Consider the following 14,999-nt stretch of genomic DNA (forward strand, 5'->3'; position numbering starts at 1 on the left):
ATATGATCGTCACATTGCACTTGAAATTGTTCGTAAAATTTCAAAACCGATAGACATCACCTTCTAATCTCAACTCTTAAGGTGCTGATGACCTTAACATTCCTATAGAACTATTTATATTTAAATAGAATTATCAATTATGTTAAAATGAAATAATACATGAAATCATGAATCGCCACTTTTCGTTTGGGCTTTGCACATATTCCAACATACACATGTAGATGTATGTACCTACATATATTCAAATTATAAAATATCACAATCATTTCTGTGATTATTTGATAACGAAAAGTAAATAAATAAATTTAAAATAAATACCAATAAATAAATATGTTGACATAAACACAATTCATGTTTAGCAAACTCGTTTAGCACAACTGTAAGTACCACTTTCACAGAAAACCTCAAAACAAAAATGGAATCGAAAAACTTCCAACCAAAGTTCTTACCCCTTTCTTATCTAAGAATAGATTCTAAAAATATTTTGTTCGAAATATTGAAATTGTTTTGCTTTGCTGGTCACATTGAAAGCGTGACGAGGTGGCCGAGTGGTTAAGGCGTTGGACTGCTAATCCAATGTGCTCTGCACGCGTGGGTTCGAATCCCATCCTCGTCGAATTTTTGAAAGTAATTATGAAAGAATAGTTCATATGTTTCAACAAATTATAATTAGTGTTGTTTGGGAATTGGAAAATTTAGCACATTGACTCCAAAACATATTTAGGTGGGCAAGAAAAGTTCGTTCTTTCCTAAAGATGGGTTTAAAGCTGTAGAGAAAATATCAAATAGATTAAATGGAAATAAATATTTCCACTTTTTAATAATTACTTCATAATTTATTTTTAGTTGTATTCTTTTTTTAAAAATATTTTTTTTTAATAATTTTTATTTTGTTTTATTTTCGCCACGAAATGTACGACGAGGTGGCCGAGTGGTTAAGGCGTTGGACTGCTAATCCAATGTGCTCTGCACGCGTGGGTTCGAATCCCATCCTCGTCGACCGATTTTTTGTTATAATTTTTTTAATTAATTTTTTAAATAATTTTTTTATATTTTTTGTTTTAAATTAAACATAGCATGTCAATTAATGCAATGTTACATACATTTGTAAACATACTTCTTTAAAAAAATTAATATAAAAAAAGGTTTTTTAACTTTTTTTGTCACATATTTTGTAATTTTTTTTTCTTTATTTTATTTATTTTTTTTTTTTTTTGTAATGAGCCTTGTCATATATTTTATTTTAATTAATTACGTATGATTGATTAATTAAGTATTGCATTTTTACATAAAAAGTTTTTTTTTTAACCTAAATTTGTAAAAAAGTGAAAATCTGCCAAAAAGGTTTTTAACCTTAACCCCATGACGAGGTGGCCGAGTGGTTAAGGCGTTGGACTGCTAATCCAATGTGCTCTGCACGCGTGGGTTCGAATCCCATCCTCGTCGAGATTTTTATTATTATGCATTTGTTAGGGTTCGATATTTTAACCCATAACTACAACCCATAAGATATAAATATTTTTGATCATTATATTATTTTTTTTTGGAAACAAACTGAAATTTACTACGCTTGTGTGTTTCCAAAAGAAAATAATATAATGATCAAAAATATTTATATCTTATATCTTATGGTGTATGGTTATGGTTGTTGTACTACATGTGTCCACATGATATTCGATATGTCAACTGCATAAGTGTTGATTCGGAGTTCTGAATGGACACCATTGTTATTAATTGAGGTTCGAAATGGGCTCCAATCTTTCTAGCAAGAAAATGTTTACATTATATCTTTGTTTATTTCCATATTTCTGGAGGAAAATTGACAACAAACATTTTCTCTTATAGCGCCCATACATGGATTTAACCAATATTTGACTTTTGGGGGGTTTCAATGACATCCTACAAGCATATTGGCATTCAGAATTTCCTAACAATCCAAACACTGAGTATTAGCTCTCAAATATTTGTATACCCTCATGATGGGTATCAAAACTTGGCCCAGCCAAACTTTAGTTCTTTCTATTAGAGATTTTTTGATATATTTTACAACAAGTAAGCAAAGGCTATAGTAGTGCGGGACCGACTATGTGATACCCTACAACACTACAATATGTTAGAAGCACCCTTATGTCCAAGTCCATTTTAGGAGATTTCGCTTTTGAAATTTTGTCATGGAGCAATGCCCAGATATTGCCCTTAGCATTTTGACCAGGGACATTTGTGCACTCCGTCGTGCTGTTAGTTGTTGTGATCCATTTTACATCTAAATATAATCCAATGGTTATCCAAAAAGCTAGAATTCCTCCCTATCCTTAACTCTCTGCTCAGGCATGTCGATTGGCTTTAATTTTGTGATCAGTTTTTTTTTTCTGTTTTTGGTTTATTTGAGCCCCTTAATATTTTGCCATCATCTCCAAAATTAAGAAGCCACGAAATCAGCATAAAAAAGCCAGAAGTTCGCTTTTTGTGTATTTCGGATATCGCTTGTAAGTAATGTTGGTATTTTTTGCACACAAAAGTAGTGGTTCATTCTACTCGCTGTCCTAAATCCTAACTACATGCTAGATTTCGTGTCCTTTGGTTTCTATTTACGACCTTATAACGGCTGCAAAATCAGGAACATTTTTAGTGATTGGTTCATTTCAACCCCTAAATATATTGCGGTCATCTTTGAAAACAATAGCTCTTCTGAGCCTAACCCTACCCTTGTGAAAATTTTCGTGAATATCGGACGATAATTGCAATCTGTATATAATAACCCCAACCCGTGTTGTAAGGTGAAAAAATTCTACAAAATTTACACTTCAATATTATAAGTCAAATTGAAAAAATCGCATGCGATAAAAAATATGAAAAAATAAAAAAAATGTCACACAATTCTACAAAATCTATAATAACACCATTATTGGCACATTGTTTTTCCGATTTTTTGATTTTTGATTTTCCAGCCATTCTTGAGATATATGCATTCTAGCTAACATTCCCCTTCAGATATATTTACTATCGACATCTACGTAACGGTCAGAATTGACCTCTTCATCCATTTGTGATTTCGCCGCGATTAAAAATATTCGCGGTTTAATGAAAAATTTGACTTTTAGTTAACACAAATGTTATGGTCTATTTCACCCATTAAATATTACCCGATGACCATCAAAATTCGAAGACTTCTGTCCAGCCCTAAGCTCTAGCCCCATTTTAACTTTCGCGTCGATTGTAGAGTAACTGCAAAATCAGGAAATTTTTCAGTATTTGGTTCATTTCAACCCCTAAATATTATGCGATCATCTCCAAAAGCAATAGGGTTCTATTCTGGCCCAAACCCCACCTCCATTCTAAATTTCGTGAAGATCGGGCCATAATTGTGACCTGTAGAGTGATTACAAATTAACATGGACAGACGGACGGACGGAAATACATAACTAGATCGACTCAGCTTGGCGAGGTAGGAAGCTCCATATACACTTTCCTATGTGGGAAACCAATATTTCGAGGTGTCACATAACTTTTGGCCCAATCAAACTTATAATACCCCCAACACATAGTGTTGTAGGGTATAAATATTTATAACAAATTGGATTTTTATACCCTTCACCTTGAAAATATGCGTCAATTTAACGACGGATATCTGTCTGTTGAAATCACGATACAGTCCACATTGTTTGGCGTAGAGCTTCGAAATTTGGCAGAACAATTTGTATTGTGTCTAGGATGATTCATATTGAAAATGAGATATATCGGTCCACGTCTTCCTATAGCCCCCATATAACGGTACCTCCCTATATCCGGAATTTTGATGGATTTAATTACATTATTCACCGATTTCTTTCAAGTTTCACATTTGAATATTGTAATGGCTTACGATAAAAGTTTCCTATACAGGTCCACGTCGACGTATAGACCCTAATATAACTTCTACATTCGGTATTTTTAGGATATTAACAGTATTTTTAACGTTTATTTATTTATTTAAAAAATTTGTTCCAAATGGTGGAGGGTATTCAACTTACCGCTTTTTACTTGTTTCGCATAGTATTTATATTTCCCTAAAAACAACTACTTATATGACGAGGTGGCCGAGTGGTTAAGGCGTTGGACTGCTAATCCAATGTGCTCTGCACGCGTGGGTTCGAATCCCATCTTCGTCGAATTTTTAACCCTACTAAAAACTGCATACAACAATAAAATGTTCCCCAACTTTACCGGTATTAAAGAATTGTATATTTACCTGAACCACCCCTGTTATTATTTCGGTTTAATGATTACAATATAGAAATCAACTCTGATAAAGAATCCGCCCCTGTTGTAAATAAATCGAGCAGGGGTTTCCCTTCATAAAAGGTATACACCATAAATAAACATAGGTTTATAAGTTCGTTGAGAAATTTTCATAAAGGTGTATATATATATATATCCATATCAGATAATATTCAGTTTTAAAATAGGTTTAGCGACATTTTATTGCATGGGTCTCATTTCTTTAAAAATATCTGCCTTTTTATAAATTAGTTTGCCTGCTCCGATAATTTAGATGGTTTTCATAAAATTTGATACTGACGTTGAATTTAATGCTTTCGAAGTGTTAGAAATTATACATCTAATCTGATAAAATTTCGTGGTTGGTGTTTGGTTTGTGATAAAAATGTGGTAATGGAAATGGGTACTGCAAGTAAACGAATACTACTAAATAGTATTATATTTGGTATTGGGTGAAGAGATAGTACTAGAAATCTGGCATTTGGATGGCTGTTCGTATGTAGCCTGGACATATGGAAGTGCTTCCGGAAATATGTAATATAATTGTGCGATAAGTACTGAATGATACCATATTTGGTATTGGGTAAAGGCTTGGAGATAAAATTCCGACAATTCATATGTAGATTACGGATGTTATCTGTGTTTGAGATTTGGCGGTGGTCAGGAAATGCGTCCTATATTTGTACAAAAAGTACTAAATGGTACTAAATTTTGTTTTGTGGTGTAAATTTAATATGATGTATCTGTTGGTATTACGAATTGAAATATGGAGGTGGTTTGGTTTAATTGCACGAAAATTATTATATTTGGTATTGGGTACTAACTTTGATAATGGGATGATTTAAAAGCCGAAATCCTGAAATTTTATATTGAGGTCACTGTAGATATCTGGTGTTGGCTCTGTAAATTTGTACTATAATTTTTCGAAAAGTACTAAATTGTACTAATTTTTTATCACTGTTTGTGTCTAGGATAGAGAAATATTATTAAATTTAGTATTGGGTGAATTTAAGATAACTGTTTGCTTATGGGTTTTAATAAAATCTCTGAAATAATTTTGGACAGAAATATTGGATGTTGGTCCATTGTGAAATGGTTTTACTTTACTATATTCGGAAAACTTGAGCATGAAAGATTTTGAAGACTTTTTTTCCGAGATAGGAAAAAGGTAAGAGTCTGATAATTTTTTTACGATGTACGACGATTTGATTAAAACATTTTTGAGAAACTGTATAAATTGGGGATAAGGGCCAGTAGTATTAAGATATAGATGCCTAAATATATATTCATCCGATGTCGTAGCTATCTCAATGGTCGACTTTTCATGTGTCAACGTGCTGCCGGTAATATCAAAAAATCAGCACAATTATAACAGGATCATTCTCAGTCTTACAGCTACATCTTAGAAATTTACAACATCTATCTAGATTTGAAAAATAAATTCTGAATAAACATTATATTGGCGCATCAAATCCGATAATACTAAACATCTTCCATATGAGGCCTCAGGTCTTCTCCAAAAATGAAGTTTTAAGAGCGAGTTTTTGTAGAAATAAGTTATGACGTATATGACGAGGTGGCCGAGTGGTTAAGGCGTTGGACTGCTAATCCAATGTGCTCTGCACGCGTGGGTTCGAATCCCATCCTCGTCGGCTTTATTTTGGCCTTTATTAGATAATAACTTTCCATCTGTAGAACTCAGGGTTGGGAGTTTTTGTTTTGTTTTAATATTAAACTTAGTCAATTATGTAGATCGTACTGTGTGTTTGAAGAACAAATATGGCGACGAGGTGGCCGAGTGGTTAAGGCGTTGGACTGCTAATCCAATGTGCTCTGCACGCGTGGGTTCGAATCCCATCCTCGTCGATTTTTATAACCTTAGCCTTATGTGGCACCATTGGGTATACATTATTATAAAAAAAAATGTGTGCTTCATCGGTATAAATATCGATTACAAATCGGTACTCATTTTTTATAGTCACAAAAAATAAGTAGTTATTTTTTTGGACAATAATAGTCTGCTTAATAAGTACTTATTTATCGACTTTGATCACTAAAAGTCGTTACGTAAAAACGTATTTCTCGACTTCCGGTGGACAGAAAAGAAAATACTTAGAAAAATGGGTTGCTAACTCATTTTGTACCGAACGAAATACTTTTCAGGACATTAGGAGTTCATCTAGCCATGTAGGCCTTCCTGGACAGCTGGTGTGCACGATTACTGCGCATGGGTGGTATTTTAACCTAAATTAGACCAAGTTCGTACATAATAAAAATAAGAATCTTTATCGAAATCATAAGCCACTTTAACCAATTGCAAAGGTGTTTTGTTCTTAAACGAAAAAATAGCTTTAGCATAAAAAAATGGAAAATCAGCCTCGAATTTGATAAAAAAAAAAACAACAAAATCCAAAGCAAAATTTAGGAATTGGGTATCAAATAGAAACGGCTGGATAGTAGTTAAAATTGTACTCTTTGACCTGTAAATTTTGCATATATGTTTGTAATAGATTTAAAATAGTAGTTTTACATGGTTTAAACCATGTCCATTACGCAAATCCTCCTGTACCCTGGAAATGCAAACATGGCGACGAGGTGGCCGAGTGGTTAAGGCGTTGGACTGCTAATCCAATGTGCTCTGCACGCGTGGGTTCGAATCCCATCCTCGTCGATAGAGTTTTTGTTATATCAGATTTATGGTATCCTGTTGTTATATTCCTAAAGAACATTCTTTCGAAATTAGTTTCAGATTAAGTGGACGGTTCTCCTCAATACCAATTGGGACAAAATGTAATAACTTTAACTCAAACAAGTAAAAAAGCTGTAAGTTTGGGCGGGGCGAACTTTTAATACCCTCCACCATTTGGTACAAATTTGGCAATTACCAAAAAAAAAAAAATAATAATAATAATAATAATAATAATAATAAAATCCGTTAAAAATTCTGTTAAAATTTTAAAAATACCGAATGCTTATACGACGACGTGAACCTGCATAGGCAACTTTTGTCATAAGTTATTACAATATTTAAATGAGAAAAATTTGTTTATAATGTAGCTAAAATCATCAAAATACTGAATATGAGGGGTACCTTTATATGGGGGCTATACGAAGACGTGGACCTGCGCAGAGAATTTTCCAGCATGAACTGAAGTATCCATTACGAACTTCACATGCGAAATTTGAAACAATCCCGTTAAATAATGTCGCTAAAATCATCAAAAGACCGAATACCGTCGTATGGGGGCTATGTGAAGACGTGGACCAACATGGCTCATTTTTTGACTTAGGAAACTATTACGAACTACAAATACCAAATTTGAAACGATTCCGGTAAACAATGTCGCTAAAATCATCAAAATACCGAATATCGGGGGGTACCGTTATATGGGGGCTATACGAAGACGAGGACCTGCACAGACAATTTTCTGTTTTAGGGTGTAGTATCCATTACGAACTTCAAATACCAAATTTGAAACAATTCCGGTGAATAATGTCGCTAAAATCATCAAAATACCGAATATCGGGAGGTACCATTATATGGAGGCTATATGAAGACTTGGACTTGCACAGACAATTTTCTGTCTTAGGGTGTAGTATCCATTTCGAACTTTAAGTACCAAATTTGAAGCAATTCCGGTGAATAATGTCGCTAAAATCATTAAAATACCGAATATCGGGAGGTACCGTCATATGGGGGCTATATCGAAACTAGGTCCACGTTTCGATATAGCCCCCATGGCCCATGGCCCAAACTTAACCTGCCTACTGGAAAACCAAACATGTGTGCAAAATTTTAGCCATCTATCTCAATTCATTCGAAAGATAGCGTGATTACAACAGACAGACAGGCGGACAGACAGACAGACGGACGGACGGAGACAGACACACAGACAGACGGGCATGGCTAAATCGTCTTAGATTTTACGCTGATCAAGAATATATATACTTTGTTGGGTCTGATATGAGTATTTCGAGGATTTACAAACGGAATGACAAAATTAATACACCCTCCATAGTATGGTGGAGGGTATAAAAAGAAAACACGTTTTTTATGCTATTTTTATAGCATTTTGTTGGTAGAAAATACCTTAAAATAATTATTGCTATTGAATAAATCTACGTTTATCGGGCCAGAAATATTCCAAAATTATTGGAAAAGATATTAAATCTACGCTATGGAATCCAGAAATATGCTAAATGAAATATTGAGTACATCTACGTTTTTTTTTTACCTTTAAATATCCTGATAAAATATTAAAAGATAGTTGATGTATGTTTTATCCTAAAAATACTAAAATTATGCCTGGGGCTTTAAAAATATTCCAGATAAATTATTGAAACAATTCGGATTTATATGATTATGAAGGTGGATCGAAAAAGGAAAACATGTGAATATGCGCTTAGAAAGTTTTCATCGCAAAATACCCTTGAAGTGTTCGAATTGAAACATCTTGATACTCTTACATTTTGGGTGTATAGTGTCCTCGGCAATGTTGCTGATAAAGATACTAAAGAACATTATTTCGGTCGAAAATGGTAACTCTCAAGCGAGTCACTAAAGGTGTATTTTTCGTCACTTTTTATACCCTATAGTGGTAAGGGATTTGTTTGTAACATGCAGAAGGAGGCGAGATAGACCCATAGTTACCCATAGGATCTTCATAGAATCACTTTCTGTGTCGATTTATGCATGTCAGTAGGTCCGTCTTTGCATTGTATTGTTTTGAACAAAATGATAGTCGAATTTATTATCCGATGGAGATGACATTTTCCATACAATATTTGTTTGGCCCAAGGACGAACTCGCTTTTAGATCGGAATTAGATATAGCTACCATATATATCTTCAAACGATTTCAGGTAAATTGTGCACCAACTGGCTAATATGAACCCAAATTGGCTGAATTTTTTGCAATTCCGACTGAATTTATCCTAGAAAAAAGTACTTCAATAGATTTGGTGAAAATCGGTTCAGATATAGCTGTAGATCCCATAAATATGATCCATCCGATTTGGGGTTTTAAGTCCCTCACATGCTTAATATGCATTCCACAAGAATTGTGTTTGGTACCAGATATCAGATATAGCTCAAAAATACCTCTGTCAAATTTTATCGATATAGCTCGCATATATATCTTTATACGATATCAGGTTTATTGTGCACCAAATGACCAATATAAGCCCAAATTAGCAATTCCGACTGAATTCATCTTAGAAGCAAGAACTTCAAATTTGGTGAAAATGGGTTCAGATATTGCTATAGCTCCCATACATTTGTTTCATACAAGTACTTCATTTCTTAGTGAAAACCGTTTTCAGATATAGCTATAGGTCCCATATATATGTTCCATTCGATTTGGTGTTAAAATCCCTCACGTTCGTAATATGCCCACCACAAAAGCTCAAATTTGATACCGGACATCAGATACAGCTCGAAAATACGTCTGCCAAATTTTTTGGAGTTCGGTTCAGATTTTTATATAGCTTCGAATACATTTTAATTCGATTCTACGGTTATGGTTCACCATATATGTAATATTAGCCCGAATTTGATATATTTTTTCATATCAAACAAAATTTTTCCGTTTGGTTAAAGTCGGTCCGTCATATTTTTTGTTCCAAAAAATATTTTTGAATATATGTATGTGGAAATCACTTTAGCTTCCGAACGAAATCAAGTAGGTTGATAAAATTTTACTCGAATGTATATTATCTGCAGGATTGAAAATGGGCCTTGTACATCTACGTTTTGGTATAGCCCTTATATAACGGTACCTATATTCAGTATTTTGATGATTTTAGTTACATTATTCATCGGAATTGTTTCAAGTTTGATATTTGAAGTTCACAATGGATTCTAGAGCCTATGACAGAAAATTGTCTGTGCAGCTACACGTTTTGATATAGCCCCCATATCATAATACTTCCCTATATTCGGTATTTTGATGATTTTATCCACATTATTCAGCGGAATTTTTCAAAATTTGAAATATTTGAAATTCATAATGGATACTACAGCCTCCATATAACTGTATCACCTAATATGCGGTCTTTTGATGATTTTCGCGACATTATTTACCAGAATTGTTTCAAATTTGGTATTTGAAGTTTGTAATGGATGCTGCAGCCTATGACAGAAAATTGTACGTGCAGGTCCACGGCTTCGTATAGCCTCCATATAACGGTACCCCTCGATATTCGGTATTTTGATGATTTTAGCGACATTGTTCACCGGAATTGTTCCAAATTTGGTATTAGAAATTCGTAATGGATACTACAGCCCATGACAGGAAATTGTCCGTGCAGGTCCATTCCTTCGTCTACATATTAAGGTATCTCCCAATATGCGGTATTTTGATAATTTATGCATCATTATTCACCAGAGTTGCTTTAAATTTCTTATTTTGAGTTCGTAATGCGAACTACAGTCTATGCCAGAAAATTGTCTATGCAGGTCCAGGTCTTCGTATAGGACCGATATAACAATATCTTCATATATTCGGTATTTTGATTACTTTAGCTACACTATTCACCGGATTTTTTTTTGAAGTTTCGTATTTGAATATTGTGATGACTTATGACAAAAGTTGTCTATGCAGGTCCACGCCTTCGTATAGACGCCATATTCGTATTTTTAAGATTTTAACAGAATTTTTAACGGATTTTATTTATTTATTTGTTTTTTTTTTAAGCAAAATTGTCAAATTCGTTCCAAATGGTGGGGAGTATTAAAAGTTCGGCAAGGCCGAACTTATAGCTGTTTTACTTGTTGTTTGTATCTTCTATCCAGCTAATTTTGTGTTGTAGTAACTAAAAACTCTAAATATTCCCCCCCATCTGCATTGTATGGCAAATATGAATTTTTATACCCTCCACCATATATAGTATGGAGGGTATATTGAGTTCGTCATTCCGTTTGTAACTCATCGAAATAATCATTTAAGACCCAACAAAGTACATACACTGGTGGCCAAAACTAAAGCAACTTAAATCGCAAAGACAATAAATGTCCTGTAACTTTTACAAAAATAAACAAATCGTAATTATTTTTCCAGTTTTAAATGAGGGGTTTAATTCACTTTCAAGAAACTAAAAATAAAAATACAAAAATAAGTTTGAACGAAAAATAATATGTGGAAAACTAAAATGACCCAATTTTTGCTTGGTCAAAACTAAAGCAACTTTTGATTTTTTATTTTAAAATAATTAAATTTTGGCTAGTAGTCGATAGCATAACCATTATTTTTGATAGCAGCTGCACACCTACGAGGCATTGAATCTATAATACGCTCAATTTGATCCTTGGGTGTGCCTTCCCAGGCACCCCGAATTCTTTAGAAAATGTTGTGCTTATTTATTTCCGAATCTCTCTTGATCTTCCTATCTACGATACTCCAAAGGCTTTCTAAAGAGTTTAGGTCAGGTGATTGTGCCGGTCATAACAAAACATGAATTTTTGACTCCCGCAACCAATATTTGACAAGTTTTGATACAAGTTTGGGATCATTGTCATGCTGAAACACACAAATCAGCCCAATATTTTACTCAGCGTAAGGGAACAACGTGATGTCCAAGACATCTTTGTAAACAAACCGATCCCCAACTTCCTTTATTTTATGGATAGGTCCAAGTCCATAGAAAGAAAAACAGCGCCACACCATTTTTGACCCTCCCTCATGCTTCACTGTACCTTTGCAACACTGCGGCTTGAGTCCTTCATTTTTTGGTCTTCTCACAGTAAAATTTTTCACGTCTGAGCCTTTAATATTAAACGTAGACTCACCCCAGAAATAATGTTTTTTCCATTGAGATTGATTCCACTTAATATTATCGTTTCCGAAAGCCTTTTTGATTTTTTCAGATATAAATGGTTTTTTGATGTTTTACGGACATGCAGACCGGCTGCCACTACTCGTCTACGCATTGATCTCGAGCTTATATCCAATGATTGCTCTCTCACCAATCCAGTTGAACTCTTAAATAGTTGTTTTTTATTTCTCTCACAATTTGTGGATCAGTACTGGCTGAAGTTTTTCACGGCCTTCATCGGCTATAGACTGTTACTACTGATCCAGTTTCAAAAAACCGACTTAGTATACAGAAAAAATTATGAAATCACATAAATATTTATGAAATATTTCTCGGAAATCATATTCTGTGATATGTTCTTTTCATAGTTACTGATAATTTGCTGTTTTATTCAAGTACTGTATTTGCTTCTAGTCATTTTTAAACTTTTTTTGTGCAGTACTTAAAAAACAAAAAGAAAAGCACATGCTGTTGTAAAAAACTTCTCAAAAAGGATTTATGACAAGCGAAATAATCGAAGGATGCAAAAAGCGATAAATATCACAGTAAAAACAACTGAAATTGCAGTGGTTATATGAATGTTCAACAGAGTTGCTTTTGTTTTGTCCAAGCCAAAATCGGGTTAATTGACTTTACCATACATTATTTTTTATACAAAAATTAATTTTGGTTTTTTTGTTTAAGGTTTTTAACCTAAGTACCTAATTTAAAACAAGAAAAACTTTCCCATTTTCTTTTTTTTTTGGCCACCAGTGTATGTATATTCGGTTTTTTTCTATAATTTTAACAGAATTTTTAACGGATTTTATTTTTTTGAAAATTGCCAAATTCGTTCCAAATGGTGGGGAGAATTCAAAGTTCGGCCCGGCCGAACTTACAGCTGTTTTACTTGTTTGTAGCTTCTATCTATCCCGCTAATTTTTGTGCTGTAGTAACTAAACTAATTCCCCCATCTGCATTGTATGGCAAATATGTATTTTTATTAGTTCATGTTTATCATCTCATTCATTATTCATTCATTGATTTATCTAACAAAATATGTATGTAACTGTGTGTTGTTCGTTCATTCTCCATACTATTTATTATTTCATCTATCTACTACGTCTGTATGCATGCATATTGGCAATGTGCAATGCCAATTAATACCAGGAAAGCAGAATTCTCAGTTGGCGAAATACCAGTTTCGTGAGTTTTTTTTTTATTACATACCCGATATATACATATGTTTGTACATATCACAAAAGAAAGCACTGTGGAAAAAAAAAGTCGAAATAAAGAAAGAAGAAGAAAATCAAGAAAGACCTAATAGTGGAATGAACGACCGACCGAACACACGAATCTGAATCCGCAACATAAGAAAGCAAAGCAAAAAAAAAAAAATGAAATAAAATAAAAGCGAGACTCACACACTCCAAAATGATTCGAAACTATTTTGCAGTGAAACATTCTTCTGTTCTTTTTTTGCGTTTTTGTTTTGTTATTTTTACAAACACAAACCTATTATTGGGTACCGTTAACTTTCCAGGTTTTTTTTTATTTCATTTGCTTGTTGCTATTTTCTGGGGCTCGCATTGTATTCCGTCTGGCGTTGTGTTGTGTTGTGTTGGGTCGGTCGGTATGGTTCCATGTTTTTGAGTTCAATTTTGTTGCCTCTTTCGCTTTTATTTCAAAACCCCTGTTATCGTTTTAAGCCGCCTTACTAACTTACCGTTCTGGCCGATATTGAAGCTGTTGCTTGTTTATTTGGCGCTTGGTTGAATTACAACATATTAGTGGAATTTTTCAATGGTTATTTTGTGAAAGTTGGGCCACATGACGAGGTGGCCGAGTGGTTAAGGCGTTGGACTGCTAATCCAATGTGCTCTGCACGCGTGGGTTCGAATCCCATCCTCGTCGACTTAGAAAAAATACAATCCTTCACTACTAAGTTAAATTCTATATTATGTTAATTAACAAATTAGTATTGAAAATTATACCATAAATAATTCGTGGGATACTATAAATAAATACGACAACAAATATAACTTACATCTATGAGAAGAGTAGTAGTGGTGAGTACCTGGAGCTGTGAATTAATCAGTCCCAACATATTAAGATTAGGGAATTATAGAACAGTGTGGCTTGTTTGTTCGGGATACCGTAGTATTTTGTTGTTGCAAAATGGTCAGGCTTATCCCTTTATTGTTGTTTTTATAAAAACAACGTTTGTTTATTAGTGGAGAACGATGGTAATGTTTACCAGGGGGTAAGGCAGGGAATACCTAGGTTTCGGAAAGAGCCACCAATCCTCATCAGTTCCCTTGTTTTTGTCTGGGATATTCTCCCCAGAAGTTATTTTAAAAATAACTTCTATGACAAAAAACATTTTTTACCCAAGTGACGAGATCGTAAGCTCAATAGAAGAGGAACCAAAGAATTATATAGGGAATTATCTCTAATTCCTAACGTTTTAAAATAATGGAGCGGTTGGGTTTCTCCTCTCGAGCCGGATCGAAAATTGAATCTACATCCAAACCAAAAGGTTATGTACCTTTCCTAACCTTTCCTACGCCTAAAAAAACGGGGATTATAACAAACTTGAAATTATGCACATAGGTTGTAGCTTTTTTGGAAATTCGTACTAAAAAGGATCAATAAGTGTTAAATACTGTGTGGGATAAATTCTATGCTTATTAGGAATACAGAGTTGCCAATATTCGACGGACCCATGTTTTTTTTTTTTTAAATCAAAGAAAAAAATAAAAATTTGGCGGTTGGCAATGTTAATCATTTAATTTGTTCCAAGTAGATTTGTTTACATCAATGCTTGAATATGATATCTCTCAAATGGCCGCCTCTGGCGTTGATGACGTATTGTACCCTTTTTGCTGCATTATCCATCGTTTTTGCCAACATTTCGGCCGGAATAGCGGCTATTTCTTCACGAATGTT

General features: G+C 33.9%; 8 non-coding genes across 8 annotated transcripts; all 8 read left to right on the plus strand.

Annotated features, from left to right (window-relative positions):
* Nucleotides 1–534: 534 nt before the first annotated feature.
* TRNAS-GCU (transfer RNA serine (anticodon GCU)) lies at nucleotides 535–616 on the plus strand. Its single transcript has one exon. It is a non-coding gene; the product is annotated as a tRNA-Ser (tRNA).
* A 301-nt stretch (nucleotides 617–917) lies between these two features.
* TRNAS-GCU (transfer RNA serine (anticodon GCU)) lies at nucleotides 918–999 on the plus strand. Its single transcript has one exon. It is a non-coding gene; the product is annotated as a tRNA-Ser (tRNA).
* Nucleotides 1,000–1,364: 365 nt separating this feature from the next.
* On the plus strand, nucleotides 1,365–1,446 carry TRNAS-GCU (transfer RNA serine (anticodon GCU)). The gene has a single exon. It is a non-coding gene; the product is annotated as a tRNA-Ser (tRNA).
* Nucleotides 1,447–4,066: 2,620 nt separating this feature from the next.
* TRNAS-GCU (transfer RNA serine (anticodon GCU)) lies at nucleotides 4,067–4,148 on the plus strand. Its single transcript has one exon. It is a non-coding gene; the product is annotated as a tRNA-Ser (tRNA).
* A 1,679-nt stretch (nucleotides 4,149–5,827) lies between these two features.
* On the plus strand, nucleotides 5,828–5,909 carry TRNAS-GCU (transfer RNA serine (anticodon GCU)). Its single transcript has one exon. It is a non-coding gene; the product is annotated as a tRNA-Ser (tRNA).
* Nucleotides 5,910–6,041: 132 nt separating this feature from the next.
* TRNAS-GCU (transfer RNA serine (anticodon GCU)) lies at nucleotides 6,042–6,123 on the plus strand. The gene has a single exon. It is a non-coding gene; the product is annotated as a tRNA-Ser (tRNA).
* Nucleotides 6,124–6,846: 723 nt separating this feature from the next.
* Nucleotides 6,847–6,928, plus strand: TRNAS-GCU (transfer RNA serine (anticodon GCU)). Its single transcript has one exon. It is a non-coding gene; the product is annotated as a tRNA-Ser (tRNA).
* A 6,954-nt stretch (nucleotides 6,929–13,882) lies between these two features.
* Nucleotides 13,883–13,964, plus strand: TRNAS-GCU (transfer RNA serine (anticodon GCU)). The gene has a single exon. It is a non-coding gene; the product is annotated as a tRNA-Ser (tRNA).
* Nucleotides 13,965–14,999: the final 1,035 nt, after the last annotated feature.

This window comes from Musca domestica, unplaced genomic scaffold (assembly GCF_030504385.1).
Source record: "Musca domestica strain aabys unplaced genomic scaffold, Musca_domestica.polishedcontigs.V.1.1 138, whole genome shotgun sequence".
Lineage (NCBI taxonomy): Eukaryota > Metazoa > Arthropoda > Insecta > Diptera > Muscidae > Musca > Musca domestica.